Source organism: Phasianus colchicus, chromosome Z (genome assembly GCF_987193195.1).
Source record: "Phasianus colchicus chromosome Z, bPhaCol1.hap1.1, whole genome shotgun sequence".
NCBI classification, from domain to species: Eukaryota; Metazoa; Chordata; class Aves; order Galliformes; family Phasianidae; genus Phasianus; species Phasianus colchicus.
In genome coordinates this window covers 36,416,853-36,439,747 of record NC_143476.1, presented here as the reverse complement: position 1 = coordinate 36,439,747, position 22,895 = coordinate 36,416,853, and the positions used below count along the sequence as shown (strand labels likewise).

At 46.2% G+C, this 22,895-nt stretch overlaps 1 long non-coding RNA gene across 1 annotated transcript; it reads right to left on the bottom strand.

Moving 5' to 3' along the window:
• Positions 1–7,895: 7,895 nt before the first annotated feature.
• On the bottom strand, positions 7,896–10,629 carry LOC149912862 (uncharacterized). Its single transcript, XR_016461829.1, has 3 exons — positions 9,472–10,629; positions 8,110–8,157; positions 7,896–7,974 (listed from the first exon to the last, which is right to left on the bottom strand). It is a non-coding gene; the product is annotated as an uncharacterized LOC149912862 (long non-coding RNA).
• Between the last annotated feature and the right edge of the window lie 12,266 nt (positions 10,630–22,895).

Here is a 22,895-nt window from a genome sequence, read left to right as displayed (position 1 = left end):
GTGCTGTCTGGCTGATGGAGCAATGCAGAAGGCAGAGGATGTGCTCACACTGTGTCTTGTTTGAATGGTTTTATTGACACTCACCGGCAGTGCTACTGTAAATTAACCTACCTCCCTCCCCCTCCCCCCCCTCTTTTTTTTTTTTTTGCTACAATTACTGCTTTCTAACCAGTGCTTTTACTAAGACTGGCACTTCCCATGTCTCTCTGTTCCCTAGATCTAGGTCATGGTGTGTGCAGCTCAGGTTTCCTACCCCTAGCCTTGGCATCTGCCAGGGAGTGAGCAGGGGGCTTTGGTCCCTCCACCAAGAGATGTGGCAATAAGGACAGATGGGTCTTCCAGGCATGGTCACAGGCAGAAGAACCAGGCTGTGAGGCAGCCTGCTGAGCTGCCAGCTAGCCACAATGAGGACCAGTGGGTAACACTCTCAGGATTTGAATCTTGGGTGGTCATGTTTGGAGCCAGGAGCTGACCTCAACATTCCCTGTGGGACCCTGCCAGCTCGGGGTGTTCCGTGGTTCTGTGTCCTGTAACGCAGGCACCAGGTAACGATGGGAGCAGAGTTTTCCATCTGAATTTGAAAAAGGCTGTGTTAGTTTCCATCAGCTACCAGCTGCCTTTGTTCTTGAAGGTCTCCTCAGCAGGAGGAGCAGCACCAACATGAGCTGGACACTACCAACAGTGCAAGCAGACTGGGCCAGGGCCCGGGCTGTAGTGCCTGCCTGCAGACCTGATGCTGCTACTGTTTTGGGGAAATGTGTGAACACCCCACTTCCCCTGCACCAATTCACCTCCACCAAAGAAACAGCTGTGCTCATCATTTAGTATTTAGCAGCTCCTGCTGGCTTGGGGCTACCCTGGCAGTGATATGTTGGGTGGCTAGGGGGAAATGGACTGCTAACCAGATCTGGAGGTACGTCTGGGCTCCTTGTCCTGGAATTTTGGAATGCCTTGCACGATATCTTTTACTAACAAACACAAAGGACAGAAAAAGCTGCAGAATCCTGAAACTACCTGAAATCAGATCCATCAAAACATTTTGGCCTGCAGCCCAAAGGAAACTGATGTCTGGCTGTGACCCGTGACAAGTCTGAGGAGTGGCACATAACTGCTTGGTGCTGTAGAGGAGCATTCAGGAAAAACATCCTGAGGAAAAGCTGTTGCTCAAACCCACATCTCCTCAGCGAGTCCCTCAGTGAGCCATATGCTGTAGATTTTTACTGTCAGGAAAGCCTGTGCACACTGCAGGCAGGATGCTTGCTGCAGTCCCTGTTGGGCTGTGCACCGTTGCAGGCACCACCGCATGGAAGGCACTCACTGTTAGTGCAGTGTTACTGCTTTTATCTGCATGCTAGAGCACAGCTAGGGTTTTGCTGGTTTCTGAGAGGGGAAATGCCTCTGCCTCTCTGTGGTTTTTTCTTCCCGGCAATTGCAAGCAGCAGCATCTGGTTGTCATCTGGTCTGGTCCTTGCACACGTCCAGCACGATCTGAGGGGTGATCAGCAGCTCATCAGTGTTTCAGAACACCCACAGCTGCCTCCCATGCTGGGTCGCAGGGTCCAGCTCAGCAGCTGAGTTCTCCAGAAGCTGTACATAGCATGAACTGTTTCTCTCTGGCTTTTCATGTTACCTCTCCTTCCAATGTCATAATGTTTATTCTGAATTGTAAGAACATTTCAGGCCAGGCTTAGCAACAGAATATTCAGGAGGGAGTATAGTCTCTGGGTAAGGCTAAGCCTGTGTTTTCTATAAATGCCTGTGAAGGTATTTAATGGTAGGTACTCAAAGAACAGGTAAGGCACTATTCACGTAAAATGTGACCTTAAGAAGAGCTTAATCTCTTTTTAGTTCTTCCAAGCATCTACCTCTTGGACGTACATACTCCCCCACACCAGGGTATATGTGTGTGTGGGAGCCCACAACACTGGGCAGGCAAATATTTGGTGTGTGACAGCAAGGCCCTATGCAAAGCACCAGCTAGGATGTTAGCACAGGTTTTAGTTAGACTTTCTTTTCTTTCCTGAAGGGACTTGCGGAGCAGCCTCAGCCTGGGGATGCTGCCCAACAAGACAGGCACTGCACAAGTTATCCTCCCACCTACTTAAAAAAGAGAAATTCTCTGCATTGGAGGTGCAGGAGAGTCTCCTGCAGTGTAATCTGCATTGCTGTTAGTTGAAAACAGGAGAGAGGGGAGGAAACAAATGCTAAAAGCTGACCTTGTTTTTCTTAGAGCATCTCGCACAGCTGTGGTGCATCTATTTGGATACAACACTGAGCACTGATTTCCTCCTCTTTCGGTTCCCTTTCCACTTCCTCTTTCCACTCTCCTTGATCCTTACAGAGGTGCTTCCTCTTCCAGGGTGAGAGAGGGAGCAGCTCAGGGATGATTTATTCCCCATAAGACACTGCCCAGTACCACAGGACTGTGAGACCTCTGCTCATGTGCTCCTGTGCCACCCCTGTTGTGGGACTCTGGCTGCTCTAGCACACCAGGTCAGGTGAGAGGTGGGCACTGCTGGACTCCCACCCATGCCCGCACCTGCCATGGGGCTCCATCCAGCTTTGTCTCTACATTTGTGACTCATACACCTTATTCTTCTTCAGAGTGTGATCCAGGAAAGATGAAACTGATAGCTTTCAACACAGCTTTGTGCTCAGAGGCATAACTCTGCTTGCTCCTTGCTGAAGATGCTGGTAAAAGTACAGAACAAAGAGACAACTTTGCTTGACAAGGCAAGTTCTGTGTGAGGAGGTTCATCCTGGACAAAAGATGACATTTTTTCTTCTGGGAAGCACTTGTCGCACCACTGGGACAGGAGTAGTGTCTTGGTCTTTCCTCTATAGCAGTTGGAGTAAGGCTGAAGAACAAATGCAAATGCGTGTTGTATTTGTTTGCCTGACATCCTAAAATACAGAAGTTATGTGGGGTGGAGGAAGCTGTGGCCTATTACACAAGAGAAGTAGTTTGGTTGATGGTAGGCTGAGAGGTGACTTGCTGCTCTCCGCAGCTACCTGAAAGGAAATTGCAGTGAGGAGCTGTCAAAGTCTTGTCTCAGGTGGCAAATGACAGAACATGAAGAAATTGTACCACAGGAGGTTTAGATTGGATATCAGGAAGAGTTTCTTCATGGGGAGGGTTGTCAAACATTGGGATGGGCTGCCCAGGGAAGTGATCCGTATCCCTGGAAGTATTCAAGGGGTGGGTGCACAGAACACCAAGGAGAGTGGTTGAGTGCTGGGACTTAGTAGGTCAGGCTGATGTTTGGGTTTGATGAACACAAAGGTCCAGCTCAAATGACACTGTGATTTTGAGAGTCCTGCTGCTGAGCCACGCCTTTCCAGGAGTCAGCACAGGGCAAACTGTGAGAGCAGGTGTCTGAGAGGAGAAACAGGGGCTTTCTTCACTACATTTTAGATGCAGGCAAGCTTCTGCAGCTGAAGGAATCACTACTTTCACAGAGAGCAGTGGAACTGACAGGGCTTCAGCAGCTGTAGACCACTCATATAGGGTATCATAGGACACACCTGCTGAGGCATAGCCAATTTTGTACTTACCAGCTTGGTCTCAATTCACTTTACTGGCACCTATTATTCCCCTTGCAGCCTACCACTTCCCCAGGATGTGGGACAGAGCCAAGCACCAAGGCAGTGGTGCTGGTCCCTAGAGCACTTGTCCCAGACCTCCTGAGGTACGTGATGGAAGTTCTTCTTAGGAGAGCAGGACCCATGCCATTAGGTTTAGACCTTGTCTATTCCAGCCATCTCTAATATTGCTTGGGAGGAGATAAGAAGCTGAATGCCCTGAATTCAATGTAAACCAAGGTTTGTGCTCATTTTGAGTCCATGTGGATTCACCTCTGTTTCACTATCTCAGTTTGGAAGATTTGCACTGATATGGTTAAGTGATTTTCAAGTTACACCTTTTCTTAATCTACTTCAACCTGGAATAACAACAGGGCTTAGATTCTTCTGCGATGAGAATCCCAAGAGTCCTCCCTCCAAAGGAATTTCACATTGCTGTTAAGATCTGGCCAAGTGGGACACACAAGGCTGCGGACAGTGCAACACTCTCAGAGAGAGAAGTCTGAAGACATTCCACCTTTCAATGCTAGCACAGCCTCAGTTTGCAATTTTGCCTCTGAGCATAGTCCCTGAGTTCACTGGATGGCTGCTAATTAGCTAATATTTTGCACACAGACCTCATTTGGCTCGTTTGAGGGAATGCTTGCCCTGAGTGCCTTGCATTGCCCTGAAAGGGTCAGATATATGTTACAGATTGTAGAGAAAATGCTAGGTGTTAGTAATTACTCAAGAACAACCATTTTATGCATACAAAATGACCTCATTTTCACTGTGTTATTTCACAGCCCCTCACATTCACACTGGATGGTCTTGCACCAGGGAAAAAAAAATAAATGAAGCTCATATTGAAGCTAATGTAATCTTCCTGCTGAGCCACATCTCACATGTACCATCATGCTGGCTGGAGGCCACCAAGAGCAGGATCAGCAGAGCCAAGGCTGGTGAGGCTTGTGGGTGGCAGTCAGCAGGGCAAGGAGAGGGCAGAACACCTGTTCTGGCTTGGGATCATGTCCTTGTGATGCTGGCAGGCTGCCTGTATGGCACTGGGTGGTGGTGCTTTGGCAAGGCTCATGCCAGCAACCCACTGAAGCTTCAGGCTTAGAACAGCTTCACTTGTCACTTGATGGGTCACAGCAAATACCTTGAAAGGTCATCATCAGGTCTTAGACCTGCACTACATGCAGTCATACGTGCATATATACGTGAATTTTAGTTCAGGGAGCACAGTAATACACCCAGCCACTAAATCAGGCATTGAATATGATTTAATGGCTGGGAGCCATGCCTGTGACAGGGTGGTTGGAACTAGATGGTCTTTGAGGTCCCTTTGAGCCCAAGCAGTTCTATGACTCTATGATTCTCTTCTTGGCTGGAGTCTCTGATTTGAGGGTTAACTTGTGTCTCGGCCAGAGAAGGGCAAGAACACTCAGCCACTTCCTTTCTTCAACGTGCAAGGTAGAAATGAGGTGGGAAGTAGCTCAAGGGATGGAAAATTAGCACTTGTTAATGACAGCATAATGGAAACCAAATTTATTTATTTCATCTCTCCAACACCTTCCTATTATTGGACTTAACCCTGCTACACACAACCTGTGATGCTAGGGTCCAGTCCACCAATACTCTGGATTACTGAGTTGTGTTTTTGTTGAGTTTATATCTCTGCAGTAGTCTGCTTTCCTTTAATTTTTCTGTTTAGAGTTTCAAGGTGCTCTATCCTCCAGTAGCAAGGAAACGTGATAGCTGGGTCTGTTACTATCCAGAGGGAATTAGAACTGGACAGTGAGTTGAACAGGTTTGCAGAGAAAATGTGAGAGGGGGAAAGTTGGTTTACAAGGAGGGAAAAAGGGGAAAAAAAGGTTGAAACAGGTTGGGTGGTGTGGAAGGTTCAGCGGTAAAGGTGGAGCAATTAGATGTATGGTAATGGGTTGATAGTTGGACAAGATGATCTTAGTAGTCTTTCCAACCTTAATGTCCTACGATTCTATGATGATCAGTGTAGTTGAAATTCGCTGGGACGTTCTAGGGTTTGTATTTCAGTACAAGAAGAAAGATGTACTCTAGGTATCCATTGCTTCAGATCCATTGGCTGATGGCCTGAAAACTCAAAGTGGGTGTTGATTAGGTCTTTTCCAACCTTGATGGCTCTATGAATCATCATGTTCTTGCAACAGGAAAGATGACAGAATAGTCGTACCATATTTGCGCAGGCTTTCCTTATTACTATTGCACAACACTGAGATTTATGCACTTTGTAATTTAACTAAACTTATCTCTACCTTTCAGATCCTGCGTTCTGATGTGGTTGAGCAATGGCAGCAGTTTTCCTCTGGTAGTTTTTACTCCTGGTGCTGCCTTCTTTACCTTCTGATGTGACCCTAGCAGTGACTGTCACCAGAGGCTTTTCCAGCTCTGGGGATGCTCACATCAGCACAGGCTTCGCTGTGCTGACATGAACACAGCAGTCCCTGTTGTGCTCTCTGAGGCTCATCTCCATCACTCACTTCACAACAAGTCTTGGTGTTCTTGTCTTTCTCTCCCCCACAGCAGGCACCTGGGGTGTCAGGCAGCTGTAACTCCTAGCTGGAGAGGGGTTTCTCTGTGACAGTGCCATCAATTCCTCTCTCATCCCCAAGGCAGGCTAAGATCTTTGAAAGGGTTTTTCCTGTTTGTGGTAGAGAGAACTGGACCAGAAGTATGTCTTTGTCTGGGTGTGCCAGGCTCTGCTCACCTGTTACGACAAGTTCACCTCTCCCACAACATTCTGAGTGTGCTGCAGTCTCCACCATATGGCTCCCTTCCTATTTAGACATGGGATGTGCCATAATGTGATTTACCCGTGATAATCTGATAATTATGTTGGGTAATGTAGCAAAAGACCAAAGTGTAGAAGATCTGCACAATTCTGGAAATTGTGTCTATTTAGAGATGTGTTTGATTCAGGAGTTCCATGGAGAAGAAAATATTTTTCAGACTGTATGTAGCTACATTGAGAAATCTTTTTCACTTTGTCTCTCAACAACACCGATGTTATAACACTGTGTAATAATAATAATAATAATAATAATAATAATAATAATAATAATAATAATAATAACAGCAATGGTTTAACCACTACAGTTTACACAAAACCTGCATAGCTTATTCACTTCCTTAAGATTGACTACCTGCATGCTCTCTGGCACCTCTTATGATTCCAGCCATCAGACTGAAAGCTATGATACCCATCTATCCATCCATCCATCCATCCATCCATCCATCCATCCATCCATCCATCCATCCATCCATCCATCTATCCATCCGCCTTTTTTGTCTGTCGTCTGTTTCCATCCTTTTACTTCATTCCCTAACCATGGGGAGATGGTGAAAAAGATATTTCCATTAACTGTTACTGTTTTTAAAGAAAGCCAGGATTAGTAAAAACAATAAAGAAGAAAGCTATATGAAAGTAAATTTTATTTGCTTGAAAATTTTCATACAGTAAGGGTATCTCAGGAATCAGAGAGTATTTTCAACCCCAAACCTCTCAGTGCTTTCCTTCCCCCCCCCCCCCCTTTTTTTTCCCATGGTGAAAAATTGAAGCATACAGAAAACAGTAGTGTATCTGGTGGTGAAATCCTTTCTTCTGTTGATCAGATGCTTCTCATAAGAAGCCTATCCCTTCTTTTTTCTCCCTTAGTTTGCTGCCGTACATGTGGCTCTGCCATGCAGCTGGCAAAGTTCAATATTATTCACACTGAGGTGCAAGGTTTAGGCCTTATCTGCTATTCATCTCCTATTCAGGCATTGCTACAGTGCAGAGGAAAATCACAAGTTTCTTTTTCATCTGATGCCCAATGGAAAGCAAGACTAATTTCCACCAAGCAGTCTCATCATTTCCATTACCACTCACGGACTTTTGAACTTTGTCATGGCTCCATATTAATAGCACTGCAACAAGTGACAAATTACTGGCAATAAACGGAAACCTGAGAATGCTGATCTGGCTTTCTGGGGACTCTGAGCCCGTGGCCTTGTGGAAGAGAGCCCTCTGCACTGCTTGATGCACGTGATAGGGGAGCGCAGGTGGAATCAAAAGCAGAAGATGAAATGTACCCCAGAGAGATGTTGTCAGCCTTGGTGACAAGACCAATCTGCTATGGGTGACTCATCGCCCATACATGACCAGCTGCCAGCATCTGCCCACCTCGCCAGGGGCTGGTGGGGACCAGGAGCAAAGGACATGGTTTCCTTGAAAGCTGTCAGCAAGGAGATCCTCATCCCACGCAGATGCAGGCATCCGCACTTATTTATCTAGCAATGACCTGAGAAAGGTCCCTGCATCTCAGGTGTGGTGCTGTATGCATAGGCACCTCATGGCTGGTGGTCTGCATACAAAGGGACAGCATTGTCTACCTGTAATCAATAAGAAAACCATTAGAGCACACCATGCTGGGAGTGACATGCAACAGTAAATATTGCACAGACATGTTTGCTGAAGTATACACAGGGAGGGCTTTTTAGTAGAAATCAAAATGTTCAAAAAAATACCTTTGTGTTTCCTGAATAGGGACTCCCTTTGGGTCACGAATCCAGACTCTGTAAAGTTGGAAGGGGGAATGTCATTCTGAAGAGTTGTAAAGCAAAAGGAAGGAACCCTTAGAAAGATCTTAAGAATAAATTATTGATAAAGATAGCAAAAGACCATCAGCAGACTGAACCACCAGAATTTTCTCTCACTAGCTGTGACACTCAGCTCACAAAAACAGAATTGCTCCTGTATCAGATAGCACTTTTCCCCTAACTTCTCTTCCTCTCCTCAGCCTCCAGGCAGATCTGACCTGTCCAAAAGATGGACTTGGATCACAAAAGAAAATGCTGCGGTTGAGTTGTTCTCAAAATACACACAGACCATGAGCTTTGGATACCTGGAAGAGGACACACAGACCTAACCTAGATGGGAGAGAAAGACTCAGGCTGCAGCAGTTGTTTGCAGCAGTTGTTTGCAGCAGTTGTGGCCTTGTAGGGCTACTTGGAGCTCTGCAGGTATGGTTTGACACTCTTCTTCCTGCACAGTGTTATTTGCTTTTTCCAGGTTTCCCAAGGTCTCAGGGACACTCTGGGTGGGACCTTGCAGTTCTCTGGATAAATTTTAATTCTTCTCTTCTGCCTCTCCAGCACCTAGATCCCATTGTTTTCTCTCTTTCCCACTTTGGTATCAACTAAAGCATACTTCATTCTACTGGTCTCATTTTTCCACTGCTCATCTTCTATATTATCCCACTAGCTTGATGCATTTTGGAGTCAAGATACATCTTTGCCTTGTGGTACACTAGGGCTTTGTTATTGCACTTTGTTCCCCATTTAACGGCTCTTTCATTACCAAGGTAATACTTTCACTAATAAGAATGGCTGTGCAAAGAGCATGCAAAGCATGGCCCTAGACCCTGCACAAGCCATCAACACAGAGTGGACCCCATGCTGCCTCTGAGACAGAGTGCGAGAATGAAAGAAGTTAATTGCCAGCATTTATGGGAAATTGCTGAGCACAAGCCCAGCTGTCGTAAATGTCAGAGTATGCACTCTCAGCCTGCGATAAGAACAATACTGTGTAATGTCCTTTCATTGTCAGCCAAGCTAATAATGCATTATCTCCCTTTTCCATCAGCTAAATGCGTGCACACAGCTACTGCCCTGCTGTGTGTTCCACCTGGCCTCCAGACCAAGCCACGCTCTGTGGAGAGCTGTGCTGCAGGCCCTGCCTGCCTCTGCTGAGGATTGCAGCAGGAAGCACTGAAAATAGGGATGAAGGAAAAGCCTTGTGCTATCCTAGTAATAACAGCACTACTTACAAGCAGAGTACAAGAAGAAATCTGTCAGAACTCCTCTTTGTGATGGTTCTCAGCGTCTTACCTGGTGAAAGTGTGTGCAGTGCAGAAATAGATGATGCAAAATCCATGCGCAGGGTCCCCAGTCTGTGGCAGACAGCACACACCTGAGAGCTGAAAGTGGGGTTTTTGGCATTGTAAAACTGTTTGAAACACAGCAGAGAGCACAGTTTGAGTTTCCAATGGGCAACAGATAGAAGTGCAGCTCCAGTATAACTGTGTCTTTCATTTGCTGCTATGGTAGATCCTTTTGTGGACAGCCATGTCCATGCTGCTGGAACTGATGTAAACCAGCAGATACACAATTACTCCTGGCACATTGCAGGGGAACCCTGGCTGCAGAAAGGCTTACCTAACTCAGAGCAACTGGCCTCATGGAAACAGGAACTGTGGCAATTTAACAGCATCCTTTCCTCCGTGCTGTTTTCCCCAGCCTCAGCACTCTGTGTGTACTTCTGGACCCTGTTCTCACCAGAGGAGACAGCCAGTGCCCATGCTGGCTCAGCACCTCTGATATGAGCAGCCTTGGCTCTGCAGAGGGATATTACTGTCCATGATCAGACTGTGATGTGGCTGCAGCCCAAGAAAGACTGCGCTTCACTCCAGCCACTGGGTTGCCAAAGTCAGGCTGACAGCATGTGGGTCTCTCCAGGAGCAGCAGCACTGAGAAACCAGGGCTGTTGCCGGCAGCAGAGGTCAAAGAGAATAACTGATCTTCAGTGCTGCAGTCCCAGGACACCTTCTTTCCCATTCTTGGTGCTCAGGTTGTCAGCTACAGGATGCTATGCAGCAGTGCCATCAGGGACCATATGTAGTGTATTGAAGGTAGATGGACCAGGCTTTGTCACACATCATCACCTTTCTCCCTACCAGCACTTCAGCAACTGTCCTTACAAGGTCTGGGTTTTGGAGCCTGAAGATGTTGGGCCCTTCTTTCTTCTGCTAGTGGCAGGACTCCCTGTGTACCTGCAGGATGTCTTCCACCTCTCCTGCAAGAAAAAGGGATAGTTTTCCAGCTGGGATAAGAAAGAGCAATGACACTGGTATTTTTGTCCAAGTAAGGAGATTTCCCATCTGTCCTCCTCCTCATTGTCCTTCTTTACTGCTTGATTGTCATTGCTCTTACATCACTTCCTTGTTAGGACTCAGCTGATTCTCCTGCAAAGCCACCACTGGCAGCACAATGTGCTTATCTTGTAAACCCATTCTTTCCACCCTGTCAGCAGGTGTTTTTGCAGATATTCTGACAGAAAGGTGCCCCGCTTTCTAAAGAACCCTGGGAAACCAGCACTTCAATAGTCTGAAAGCCCCACATCTCCTAGTCCCACCACCCTTTGCCTCTTCTCTGCACTGAGGCATCAAGGCTCACCTAATTGCCTTTCTCCTTCTGCCTTCACAACTTCCCAGCCTGAGGGTGCCTTTTGGGCCCACCACGGACTGCTTCTTCTGGGCTCCTTGCTCAGGCTGGATGTGTAAATGGGCAAAGAGCAGTCTCTGAGACAGGGAGTTTAGCCAACAGGAACTTTTACTGTTGACTTTATACATCAGGTGGTGCCAAGAACACAGTAGGTTTCAGCAGTCACCATTTAGAAAAACAAACACTGGGATCTTTAGCTTTTTTGTGGGCTTCAAACCCAAGAGGCTGAAATGAGACAAGGAAACAAATGTCTCCAGAACAGTACAGCCCACCTTTGATTCAGAGTGTTGGGAAAACCAGAAACGAAAAAGAAAGAAAAAGCCAAGTAGTTTGCTCACTGGTTTTGATGGAGATTTGTTGAGCCGGGAGAATCATCCCAGCCTGGCTTCTGATCTTCACACTTTTAACAGCTTCCATCAATCCCAGGACAGGTCTCTGGGGATGTTCCCCACCCATGTGGTGACTGCAGCAGCGGTGAGGGGGATTCAAAAGTTTTGATCAGTTTCTCTGTGACCAATGCATCGGATTGCGGTCATTTTCACCTGGCAGGTTCCTGCAGATTGAGAAAAATGGCAAAAGGGAGAGGCAGAGGAAGGAGAAGAGCTCAGTAATAAGCTTTGCCATTCCTAAATCCTATAAACAGTAACACTACATCCTCCTCCTTCTCAGGTATCAACAGTAAACTGTGCTTTACATTCAGGGAGGGGTGCTCATGCTAACTGTGACATTTTGAGAAACCTCATGCAATTTGTTCAGAAAACCATCACTTTCACAGGTTTTCCTCCTCGTTGTTCAATGTATTTTTAAAAAAGCATAAATGCCATGTCTACAGTGGGCGCCAGAAGAATAGCTAAGGCATAGGGGAACCATCAGGCCCTCTATTTATCAGCCTGGGTGTCGCACCATTAATCTTCCTTGACATTTCACAGAATTGCCAGCTCTTGGCTCTCTCTGTGTAGCACTAGGAGTTTGCACAGCCACTTCCTCCTTTAAAGCATGTTTTAAAGAAGTAGGTAAAGTAGAAGCGGTTGCCCCAAAGATGTGGTCTGGGGCTTGCCGTGTCAGGGAGCCCCAGTTTCACCAGATAAGGTCTGTTCACCCGTTCGCTGCCTCTGTGAGTAGTGTTCTCTTGAGAAACTTTGGGGCTGAAATGTCACCAGTTCAGTGGTATGGAAACTGAGCATCCCTCCACCTGTATTTATCAGCATATTTGTCAGAAAACACAGCAAAATGGACAAGGGTGTCTCCCACCAACAGAGTGTGTTTTCAGCGAGGATTTCAGCTAATGTATATTTAGAATTTGGGGGAAAAAAATGCAAACCAGAGCAGCTGATTTGGTGTGAGAGTGTGTGGTGCAAGCTGAGACTTTGGATCCAGCACTGTGCATCAGCATGCTGGGTTGTTGGGGAGGCCATCAAGTGCCTTTGTAGAAAAACATCAAAAGAAAAAGAGATAGCATTAATAGAGTCGTAGAAGCAGGACTGTTTCAATTTGAAGGGACCCTTAAAGGCCAGCTAGCCCTCTGCCATGAATAGGTATACTTACAGGCTGCTCAGAGCCCCATCCAGCCTCACCTTGAGTGTCTCCAAGGACAGGGCATCCACCACCTCTCTAGGCAATCTGTGCCAGAGCCTTGCTGCCCTTAGTGTAAAAAAAACCTTCTTCCTTATATCCAGAGTACATAAGGCATAAGGATGTAAGGTTCTGTTCAACTATATTTATTTAAAACAACAAATACTATGACATGATAATATTTACCCTTCAAACACATGAGGAGCCTTGCTTAAATCTCCATGACATTGTCCACAAAACCTGCCTGGGTGTGGGAGGAAACACACCAGGGTGGCGGCTTCACCCAATTGGCAGTGTTGCATCCTCAGGATGACAGTGTCCCCTGGGTCCCTGTGCTGCACCCACAATTGTTTGCATTATTGCTGTGATTCACGGCAGGTAGGTGCTGCACCAGGAGCTCTGAGCATGGCTTGAAGGGAAACGTTGCTGATATCCCGTCTTTGCTCAGTGAGGGATCAGTTCCTAATGTCACCAGAAAGCCCTCAGCGTGCTGAGCATCACCCTGCTCTGCAGAACACACAGCTTTCATCACTGTCTGTCTATTTCTGATGTCACTACCTATATGGCTTTTTTGACTTCCTGTTTATGAGGCATGCAATGCAAAATAGATTTTAAAGCCAAAGGATTGAGATTTTACTAGTTCAAGAAGCGTTATCACGTTAACAGGAAAGACCTGATCTTTCCAAACAGGTTACTTGTTTTTCACTAAGGCACCCTTTCTTGGTTCAGATCCAACCAATTACAATAATGAGATTTCTTAAATTGTGAAGGACTGAAAAAGAAAAAAAAAAAAGAAACTGCCTGTGGGAGATGGAGAGGAAGTGGCTAAATGGCTTGTGAAACACTTCCCCTCCTCCTCACCTTTCTCTGTACTTACTTTCTTTCCTTTTCTCCTACACACACCCTTCGCAAACATGTGTCCGGGAATAAGCCCTGGAGGTTTCTCATTCTGTCGCATTTGAAAGCTGTGCCGCGTGCAGACGCGGTTGGAGAATTTGAATCAACTTGAATTCAGCACTTCTGCTTTCAGCTGCCACATGCAAATGCAGGGGAACAACAGCACAGGCTCCTCAGCCCAGCAAAGCCCCGGGCTGCACACACAGCTCTGGGCTGCTCCACGAATCCAGCTGCATAGCCACGAGACATGCCGTGCTTATACATGCCAGTAAGCAGGATTTGGCCTGGGACTTTGATTCTCAGTTACTGTGCCATCTGCCAGAGTATCTTCTGGGGGCTGAAAGCTTGTGTTTGCAACAGCCACAACTTGGCATGGGATGCTTTGAACATGTGCTTGCTGCAGTTTTCTGCTCACAGATGTGCTTCTCTTGTTTGTTTTCTCCCCCAGCTGCCTTGTCCCATTGATTTGTTACCAGCTTCCTGTTTATCCAAGGGCTTTCCATGTGGTGAGCGTGCAGGAGGCTTCCTGCCTGCCCTCTCCCAGACATGAGCGCAGAGGCACGTGGGGATGGATCACCTAGGGGCTCACAGCCATGGGCAAGCAGCTCACTAAGTTTTTTTTCCTGCCGTTTCAACCTCAAAGCTGCAACTGCTGCATTTCTCAGAAGTAAACCCATCATTTTGAAACCTATCCATGATGATGATAAAGCTGTGTGTTTTCTGGACATGACTAGGAGCAGTTCTTTTGCCTCTGCAAGGGAATGAAAGGGGAAGGACAGCAGCCAGCCAAATGCAGCGAAGGACCAGAAGCCTCAGGAATACCACCAGCAGGTTATATTCATCTCACACATATCACTGTGTGATAAAGAGTGAGATGATGTGCCTGTCCTCAGACACTGCAATTATGGTTAATTTTCTCTGGCTTACAAATATTTGGGTGTTTCTCGTTTTGACGCCTACAGAGGACTACTGCATTAGCATGCTATTGTCTTTGTGAACCCCTTGAATCTGAGCTGGTATTATAAATTTTAGAAATAACAATCAATGTACAAAGGAAAGGGGGAATCATAGAACTGTTTGAGTTAGAAGGGACCCTTAAAGGCCAACTAGTCCAACTCCCCTGCAATGAACAGAGACACTTACAACTCCATCAGGTGCTCAGAGCCTCTTCTAGCCTGACCTTGAGTGTCTCCATGGACAGGGCATCCATCACCTCTCTGGACAACCTTTGCCACTGCCTCACTATGAGCATCTGAAAAAATAGCAGCAGAGGAAGGCAAAAGCAAGGTGCTTCAGGAGCGTATGCCTATGGCTCCCAAGGGTCTGCACTGCAAGAGAGAGGATTGTACTGGGATGTCTGAGTACTGGAAGGCAATGAACAACTCAGGAGATCTGCAGTGGCTCCTGCTTTTCATCCAGATGGTTTTGAAATGCAGATTGTGTTGCAAGAGCCCGAAGTCAGAGTGTGGGCTGGTCTGGAAGCCTGCCCAGATCATCCAGCTGCTCCAAAAATTTTCACCACAGAGAGAGCAACAAGTGGCAAATGGCAACAATTAACCTCACTGTTCCAATGGCCCAGGCAGCCTTCTGCCATATCACTAGAATGAGCATAACATGAAGCTCACCTGGTGATGGCCAGAGATGAACTGGATGAAGAAATCCCCATCTCCTTCAGGGAACATGAAGGAGAGATGTTGTTAGCGGGCTTGTGGGGCAGGGGTGAACCCAGCAGCCCAGCTCCATTTAAGTCCAGATTAGACAAAAATCATCTGTGTGACATCAGACTGCACAAGGAAGGGTGAGAGAACCCTTGAGAGTGACAGCAAAATTGGTTTGTGCACAGACAGCCAAAGGAGAAGCATTGCACCTGTATTATGGGGGCCTCCCAGCCTGAATTCCTCTGTGATTCTGGGATGGCGTTCTCCCAGGGAAGTCTGTACATGCTACAGAAAGACTGCAGTGCATTTATTTTTTCACTGTGTAGCCTAGAGAGCCAGCAGTGTGCAGGCTGGAAGGCAAATGGGAGCAGTGTGCATATCCCACACTGAGATATGAGAGCTTTCCCATTTGTTTTCTGGAAACTCATCCAACACCAAGGGACAAATCTTTGTTTTACTGGGAAAACACGGACTCTTTGCTTCTGCCTCTGTTGAGGCTGCTTAACTCCACAGAAGTGATAGGACAAGACCGACTTTCATTAGAACATGACGTGGCCAGCTGTGATGGCTGGCATCAGGCAGCAGTGGACAATGGCAATGGCCAGCAACCTCCAACCAATCCCATCACCCTCAGCAGAGAAATATAGCAATCCCTACCTAGCAAGGTTTGTTCTTTTTCTGTGGTAGCATGACTGTTGCTCCTGCTTCACAGCAGCATGGCTGATGTTATTAGGGACTTCTGAGTCTGTCTGCTCCAATCCCTGCTCCAGTAGGGACACCCAGAGCTGGGTGCCCAGCAAGCCATCCAGGCTGCCTTTGGAGATCTCTGAGGAGGAGGCTCCACAGCATCAGGGCATCCTGTGCCAGGGCTCAGGAACCAAAGTGGCACAGAACTGCCTCCTGGTGTTCAGCTGGAGCTTCCTGTGATCCACTGCCCACTCCCTCTGGTCCTGGCACTGGGCTGTTTCCCATATCCAACACTACAGGGGCTCTGCTGCTACCAGTAGCATTACTTCCAATCCTTAAACTAGAAGCATAGCCAAAACTGCTATTTTTAAACAGAATTTTAACTTTCTGTGGATCCTGACTCTCTTGTGCAAATGTGCTTGGGACTGGTCGCTTTGATATGGGAAGTGCAAGCAGGTGTGAAGGACTTCACAGCTTGAACCACAGCTTCAGGAATCAGTTTCCCTTGCTTTGCCAGTAGGTTTTATGATGTCCTGCTCTGAATGCCAACTGCCATCTCATGTGAGCTGCTCACCACCTCTGCTCTCACTTGCAAAGTCATGCTGTCCACAGGTCTGTGACTGAGATTTGATGTGAGAGCCAGAGACTGAAAGTGCTTCCTGCTCCCCAAGGCCTCCCTTGTGGCCTGTGAGCACCATGGCCAGCCAGCACTGATGCCCCGTGGGGCTGTGTTGTACCAGCCAGCCTGAAAAAGAGCTGATCTTCCTGAAGCTCCATCCATCAGCAGGGCTTATAACTCTGGGGGAATTCCATGCTGGCCCTTGGCCCTCCAGAACCCCAGGAACTGTTTGCCTGGGGCAGGAACTGGACAGGGTTCAAGAACTGGACAGGGAGTGTTTCTCTTCCTGCCACATTAAACACTGCACCCTGGTTGACCCTGATTTGTATTTCTTTGTGCTCTGTGACTATTTTCCACGTTATTCATCAACTATAAAACAGATAAATAGTACAGCAACTATTTGTGTGAGTCACAGACTTGATCAAAATGATGTCCAGGCTGTGTACAGCAGAGCTATCACTAGCCAGGGTTCTTTGGTTCAAAGATCTCACATCTTAAGCTTAATGAGTGATGGGTGATATTATCTCACCAAAGCTATTCAGTGTCAGTTCTGCAGAGACTACATGGCCTAGCCAACACAAGAGCCGTGGACTGACCACAGGCAAGTGCCCTGACAAGCCAGGAGTGCTCCTGGGACTCATGTCCTCACGTAAAATCTCCTCAGCATAATGCTGCCATTTGCAAGCTGGTGGGCATGCTGATAGCTTGCAGCAGAGCTTCCATTGCCTTCTTTGTAGTTGCTGTCTCAAAGCCGTAAGTGAGGAACAGCCACCCACACAAAGGCTGTATACAAACCACAGAACTCTGCAGTGTGGGGTACCCAAGGATCTTAACAAGGTAATCAGGAGGACTCTCGAGCTGAAGAGTTTCTGATTTGGGTTGAAAGGCAGGAAGCAAATGGAAAAACAAAGTCATGTTTGCCCCTCTTGAAAGAGCTGAGAACACATTTTTTCCCCCATCTTAATCTCCCCTCTAAAATGGCTACAGCTAGCAGTTCCTCAAAATGACAATAAAACGAAGCAGTTCCCTAGTATCTTGCAAATAGTAACATTTCTTTGCAAAAGAAAAGGCACGTTGGAACTTGGACTTGTATGTGCATTTGTATATTTCTTTTGCATAAAGCCAGAGGCATAATACTTGCATGCTGACAGAAAGATGAATATTGAAGTGCTTGTACGTTCTGTTTTCTTAGTGAATTGTTGGTCCTGAGAACATTTGCAATTCATCACCTTTTGGTTGTGTACTGGACCAGACTTTTCAGAAAGGAAATCACTTTCTAAATGGCATTAAAAGAACACTTGAACAATTCAAGGAATTGATACATCTCAGCTTGTGATGTTGGCATTTTGTACTCTCAATATATGTTAAAGTGACCCCAACAGCTAGAACAACAATTTAACAAAAAGAAAATTCCAGCTAGCTGTGCAGGGATAAGTGGAAATAATCAGCAATCAGAAGGAAAGCTGTAGCAATTTGAGTCTCTTGGGCTCCATATACAGAGAGCACAACAAGGGCTGTTTGTGCACAAGCTCTGCCCTTTCCACCTGCAGAAGACCTCCATCACAAGGTGAAAACAGGGGTCTTCTGTTGAAGATATGAAGTCTGGGACCTCAGGCTGGGTAGCCCAGCAGGTATTTCCTTACCTGGGCTAGGGAAAAAGTCCTGCCCAATGGGAAACGTCATCATCATACATAATGTCTAATTTCAGATGATAGGAGTTAAGGAAAACAGGATTTTGTGAAAATGTAAACAGATCTCAACTTCTATATATCATTTTGACTATGAAACACTGATTTGAATGCATGCAATTTCTCTTTTTTTCCCCAATTACTATTCCTGTACCTTAAGATAATTGTCAGTTTGGCTGGATTTCATTTTATGCAGAGCCTGTTTTTCTCAGATCCAGTGCACGCTTGATACTGCAGCTCCCAGTGGCTGCAATTACAGATGAAGGTAAATAAAAGCAACGATTTCAGCAGCAACCAGCAACCTAAATACAACAGTGCATAGACAAGCATGGGATGCATGGCACAGATAGCACAGGGGACTGTGGCCAGGACAAGCAGAACCTTTTTGCAGCTCAGGTGGAAGCAATGATCCAGCAGCCACCTTCGAGGTGCTCTCCTTTGTGGCTTCCTCACAACCTCCTGGGGGTAGCTGCAGCTGCAGCTTCTGGGTTTCTGCAGTCATAGGAACATGAACCTGGAAAGAACTTCTATTGAATAAAACTACATTGAGCAGAAATGCAACAACCCTAGAAGTCACTTGAAGGACTTTGATCTAAACACACCCAAGAGCTGTCAGGGAAGGACGTTTCTCAGTAGCTTGTGTAGTTTTAGGCAGTATTTCTCTGCCCTGCCCTTGCAGAAAGCATTTTTCCACTTGCCAGGTCAGATCACACTTGTAGCAGGTAAGGCTGACTGCCTGCCAGTACCTGAGGACTGATCTGTGTTCTCATATATTCCTGAAAAAACAAGCAAAAATGATGTCTGCTGTCTCCTTCCTCAGTAAGTTTTTTCCCAGCCACTAGTACATTTCTAAAGTTTATGTGTAGTTTCCACTGCTTCCTGCTATCTCTTTCTTCAAACTTGATGTATCATATCTGCATGTCACTGCAGCTGGACCTCTCAGTGCTGAACTGGAGATGGTCTTCCTTGACTGGGACTTATACCATCAGTCCCACAACACTCTTTACCTACTTCCAGTAGCATCACCTTGCTTATATCTCTGACATTCAGTTCTTTATTTCTGCCTATTTTTCCTGTGCTGCTCTCTGACTCTGTTCATCCAGACAACAGGCATTTTTGCTTCTTCTTCTGATCCAGCCAACTGTGGCTGTGGCCTAAGCTCAGCCATTGGTGTCATGTGCCCACATGAAGACAAGCCAGTCCGTCGGTGATTACACTGGCCTTTTGCAGCCTATAAGCTTTTTCTCTATTTTAAAGTCCCTGCAAGACCCTCCCCTTCTTTTTCATTCTCAGCCCCCTTAGATGGATGCCCAGTGTACCCAGCAGGGTTTAAACAGCCAGGAACTGCCTTCTGTTTGCCTCTACTTATGACATTAGAGATTAGAGAACAGATGACAAAGGTCAAACAGGCTTGTGGATATGGCTAGGGTTCGTAGGAAGGAATATATCTGGACTGTACCAAGCAGTGCTCAGACTCACCCAAAGAAGAGCACTGCCTCCCTTGGGAAACAAGCAAGAGTGGAGGAAATGTGGGAAAAGAAGAAACAGCAGCCACATTTGACACTTTTCTATAACAAGGGACCAGAAGAGCTTGGTCTCCTGGGTGCACTGGCACCAGAGGCACATCTCAGTGGGGTTGGCATGTTTGGCCTGATGCTGAAGAGGCCCAAACACAAATAGCTCATGCTCAGGGGCCCTGTGGGAAGCTCTGGGGCAGCCAAGCTGCCTCCAGAGCCTAGGACATGGTGCTCCCATGGAGAGCAAACATCTTCCAGAAAGCCGGTTCCCTCCCTGAACTCGGCTATATATAGACTTGCATTGTCAATCTGAATGTGTTTCTCTTTTTGGTTATGCAGCTTCTGGGAAAAATAACCAAATACATCTATTGGGTGAGAGGCCAAAGACTATTCATTATGTGTGTTTCTTCATTACGTAATTAACAACAAGGCAGAAAAGAAAGGAGTGTCATACATGGATAACTGACAGGCCAGGGAGGTCAGTACCTCTGGGCAAGGAGATGGACTGAGGTCACAGTGTGGGTCCTTGCCCTTTTCATGAAAATAAACACTTTATTAGGGTCCTTCTCTGCATTTTCCCAGCTCAATTATGAGCTCAGCTGGCTGTCACAGCACTCATAGGATAGAACAGCCACTATACAGAGCGATGAGAAAAGCCAGGTTTCATAGATCGGGCTTGCTAATTGCTGTGAAGCCAGGGAGATGTCTGCCAGCTGCACTCTGGTTTCAGTTATGTGGGCCTTTCAGAAATCAAACACAGGAAACAGAGGAAAATAACAACATAATTGGAACTGTCCTAGGCTGCACATTAATTTACAGCAAGGCTGTTCACAAACCATGCACAGTGCTGCAAAGGGAAGGATGGTGAGTGCGGGGACAGGTGCAGAGGAGTCCATGGGCCACTGCTTGGCACCTCTCACTGACAGGAACTGGCATGGGGATCCCATGGTGGGGACAGAAATGTGATAGAACTCACAGGATTCATCACTGGTGAAGGCCCTATCTGCACTGACAATGCATACTGGCACTCGTGTGTATTACCATTACAGTGGACGTGCTCTCTGTGGTTCTCCTTCAGCCTGTGCCCCCTTGACTTTGCTTGTCCTGGATAGAAGCACCTGCAAGGTTCTTTTACAATAAGTACTCTCTCATGAGCAACTTGACAAAAATCAGCTCCCAAAGCAAAAAATCATTCAAAATCTGTTGACTGTCTAATGGTTTACTAGTTCTCCAAAGGTCCAGTGTGGTAGTGAAGGAAGTGCAGACCATCTCAAATCCCATGAAGGCACCAGATCCTGCCTGCATGTTCTCTATGGAGTAGGACAGCTCTTAAGATTGTTGTGAGACACAAAGAGTGCATTCTTCTCACAACTTCAAAATGTTACATTCATAAAGTTAAGAAAATGAGAATAAAAGGAAGGAGGCACTTGTCTAATAAAAGTAAAATCTGTTATTCCAACAAAAAGAAAGCTACTGCACGTTTCTAAAGAGCCAGCCCCACTTTCCCCACAGGCAGTCTTGCCAGGGAAGTGATTTGATTTCTGCTTGGTGAGCACTCCAGGGGGACACAAAGCCAGGACCCACAGGTGACCATTTCCTGAGGTGTTATCAGAGCACAGGGGCTCTGGCTGCTGGAGCTGGATTCTTGGGATGAAGGTGAGAAAACGAAGCATCTGCCAAAGCCCCTGCTGTCATCTGTAGTGGTGGGATTGACTCAGGCATTGTGCAATTGGTATTATGAATAGTTGACCTCTTATTAGGGAGAACTTGTGCAAGTGTACTTGGAGGTGTACTTGTCCATCTGCTGTCTGCAACAGGGATGATGGTGGTGGCTGTGCAGGGGAAGTGGGAGCTGCAACCCCCCCCCTCTCTTGCTAGAAAAATTGCTATTGTCTGGTATTTAAAGAAACGGTGCATTGACACTTCAATCTCATTTAATTAAAGCAGAAACGTCTTGAGTCAGAGTTTCCCTCTGAGAATGAATTGTAACTTCTGACCCACTTTGCAAAAACACTGTGGGAATGAGTAAAAGCCTTGCCATTTGAGAAGTGAAACTGAATTAGGTGGTAAGGCTAGAAAGTACCCAGAATGTTAACTGCTTTCCCTTTTGTCCACAGGAAGGTTTTGGCCCTAGCATGGCAGTGAAAGCAGAATGACTTGCAGATGTGAGTTCGGTCTTCACTTAGTTGACTGCAAGATTCAATGATCCTGTTTCCACTGGAACCAAGAGCAGAGTTCACCTTAATGCAAGAAAAGATTATTTTTGTGGACGGTTCCAATTGCACATCATTATCACCTTCACTATTATTATTTATGATCTATTTATGAAGACCGGGCCTTTCCACACCAAACAGTCCCTACATGTTCTGCTCTGTGTGTCCCTGGATTGTGTGGAGCAGCGAGATGTGGATGGATACAGTACCATCATCACCAGCTGCAGAAATGGACAGTACTTCTTTACAGGTGGTCTCCTGTAGGCATTTTGCTGGCCAGATACTTTTCCTGCTGCAGATGCAATGACTTCACATAAATAGATAAATGTGCTGTGCCATCAGGGCTTAGATATTCCTGACTTGGCTCTTCTGCACAGAAACCACAGGTACAGCATCTTGCCCAGGTATGGAGTATCTGTTGGGATGGGATTTTGAGTACTTTAGCATAAAACACACCTGTAAGGTTTCCCACACCAAGCAATTCACTGCAGCACTACTGATCAGCCAGACCAGGATGCCTTTTTGGAGGAAACATGCCTTAGGTAAAATCTGTTTACAGGGCAAACCACTTACACTGCAAGAGGCATTTCTTCTGCAGTTCTCCACATCTGGACCTCCCACTAGGAGACAGCTGAATGTCTAAAATGCTTTGGGAACCAGAAGAGAATAAACAATATGTATTATTTAACACACTGAAAATAGAATCAAAGAAAGTAAGTCTTGAATATTGCTCTGCTTGCGTATTTTTTTACTTAACGCAGTTTAATTCTTCATAAAACTGTTCATAGTGGCCTGAAAAAAAAAGAAATCATATGCCTAGCACAGATAGGATAATGGTAGCATTGGTCAAATCTGGTAAATGCACAAGAAGTTCACAAGCAATGGTTGCTCAATATGTTCCAAGTGTAACTTTTTGCACCAAGTGTGAGCAATGTTAATCTGCGAACAAGTATTATATATTTCCTGGGGAATTAACATCACATGCAAAAGTATTGCCCACTGAAAATAACTGCTGTCACTGGTATGTAAACAGTAGGGTTAGAGTTAGGATTACGGTTAGGGTTATTTTTGCTAGCTATGTCCAGACACCAAAGGTTGACAAGACTCTATGCAAAAAGCAAATGTATTGATCAATTTAGAAAACAAGGTGGGGATAGGGCTGGGGGTAAATTCCCAGAGCA